Here is a 2,417-nt window from a genome sequence, read left to right as displayed (position 1 = left end):
GTCTGCAGGCAGCGAGGGTCTGCAAGCTTCCTGTGTTCGCACCTATGTCACCTGTGCTTGCTTGTCAGAGACAGACTATCGCAAAACATACAACTCACTCCATGAATTGATTGCTACGGCATCTGTTATCAGCAGTCACAACTAGCAACACCAGTAGCAGCTGACTGCACGCAAAGAATAGGAATGTGCAGTGGGATTTACGTGAACTCAGCGCAAGGCAGATCTTTCCGACATAGGCTTGAGAATCTTACGGGAACACTTGTACTGTTTCTAAATTAAGTGTAGGCGTGGGAAGATTGTGCTTCCTGCGCACTAATAACAGCACGCTTGTCAATTGTGGCTGCTAATCATTCGCTTGTATCTTCCTAGTCACATCTGCTTGTTGTGAATTATTCCACTTGCATGGCAAGGTGCGCATGTAGGTGTGTTAAAAATTCTGGAGGCACTGGGTATTGATCCCAGTACCTCTCGCATACAAAGCGAGCGCTCTACCATCTGAGCTACGCCCGCCCCCCCGAAGACTAATGGGGCTACATACAGCCATATAGACGACACAGACCATTGCACTCCCATTATTCAGCAGACAAACACTACTCTCTATGTATCCGTTAGGGTGTCTTTCAGGTTTCGTGCATTCTGTATCGAATCGTAGTTGGCCACAATGAAAGTGGCACGTATAACGTCGAAAATATAATTCGGACACCGCTCTGAGTAAGACCAACGTGTTGTCCACCCTCTAGACTTCAATGAGGTTAAGCCGCGATACCTAAGACAGATCTGCACTCGATGACACCTCGATAACAGCCGGTCCCCACACTTACATCTTGCTCTCCGACCAACACTTACCATGCACTGACCACAAAAAATGGAGGCGCAGCAGCTTGAACCGTGGACCTTTCACATGGCAAGCGAACGCTCTACCAACTGAGCTACGCCCCATGCACGAGCAAACGGCGCTATTCCCCATTCTTTGCGACTCAGATGCGCACGGACACGATGGTTGTTGGTTTGTAGCGGTGAAGGGAGCAGAGTACAAAGGCGCGGACCCGTTCATATACACAAAAGTTCCAAGTAGTTTCGATGCTCTGGTATTACAAATGCAAATTCCGTCTGTTTTTAACGTCTTAAATTGAAAGAGCCGTCACAAATTGCTCCGTTTTCACTCCTTGTCGACAATCATACAGCACCAGAGGTAACAAACACATCTCGAGCCCCATTGTGCACTCCATTATTCATGCCAACTCAGTGCCTCGCTCTTTACTACTGTGTACCAATGTTGTCGTCCAACTGCAAAACACTGGGCCACAACAAGTTTCCGCGTCTCCATTGCACTGCGCATACTACGAAACGCTCCCCAAACTTGGCACTCACCCTCGCAGCCGACTTTTCCGACTTTCCACGACGCTCACGCTAGTGACAGCATTATTTATAGTTCGACGTCGCGCCAAAGCGAATGAGCACATTTCGCCTACGGCTTAGGCCGCCCTCCTAATGTGGCTGCTCGGTGTCTGCAGGCAGCGAGGGTCTGCAAGCTTCCTGTGTTCGCACCTATGTCACCTGTGCTTGCTTGTCAGAGACAGACTATCGCAAAACATACAACTCACTCCATGAATTGATTGCTACGGCATCTGTTATCAGCAGTCACAACTAGCAACACCAGTAGCAGCTGACTGCACGCAAAGAATACGAATGTGCAGTGGGATTTACGTGAACTCAGCGCAAGGCAGATCTTTCCGACATACGCTTGAGAATCTTACGGGAACACTTGTACTGTTTCTAAATTAAGTGTAGGCGTGGGAGGAGGGTGCTTCCTGCGCACTAATAACAGCACGCTTGTCAATTGTGGATGCTAATCATTCGCTTGTATCTTCCTAGACACATCTGCTGGCTGTGAATTATTCCACTTGCATGGCAAGGTGCGCATGTAGGTGTGTTAAAAATTCTGGAGGCACTGGGTATTGATCCCAGCACCTCTCGCATACAAAGCGAGCGCTCTACCATCTGAGCTACGCCCGCCCCCCCGAAGACTAATGGTGCTACATACAGCCATATAGACGACACAGACCCTTGCACTCCCATTATTCAGCAGACAAACACTACTCTCTATGTATCCGTTAGGGTGTCTTTCAGGTTTCGTGCATTCTGTATCGAATCGTAGTTGGCCACAATGAAAGTGGCACGTATAACGTCGAAAATAGAATTCGGACACCGCTCTGAGTAAGACCAACGTGTTGTCCACCCTCTAGACTTCAATGAGGTTAAGCCGCGATACCTATGACAGATCTGCACTCGATGACACCTCGATAACAGCCGGTCCCCACACTTACATCTTGCTCTCCTTACGTCAGTATACATCATATCAGTCTGTGACGCTGGCTTTGCAACATCTTGCGTGCCTTTAGGGTCGCCGCGACCAA

At 48.8% G+C, this 2,417-nt stretch overlaps 1 non-coding gene across 1 annotated transcript; it reads right to left on the bottom strand.

The window, feature by feature from the left end:
• Positions 1-1,943: 1,943 nt before the first annotated feature.
• Trnat-ugu (transfer RNA threonine (anticodon UGU)) lies at positions 1,944-2,017 on the bottom strand. Its single transcript has one exon. It is a non-coding gene; the product is annotated as a tRNA-Thr (tRNA).
• Between the last annotated feature and the right edge of the window lie 400 nt (positions 2,018-2,417).

This window comes from Schistocerca gregaria, chromosome 9 (assembly GCF_023897955.1).
Source record: "Schistocerca gregaria isolate iqSchGreg1 chromosome 9, iqSchGreg1.2, whole genome shotgun sequence".
Taxonomy (NCBI): Eukaryota; Metazoa; Arthropoda; class Insecta; order Orthoptera; family Acrididae; genus Schistocerca; species Schistocerca gregaria.
This window is presented reverse-complemented; position numbering and strand designations above follow the sequence as displayed.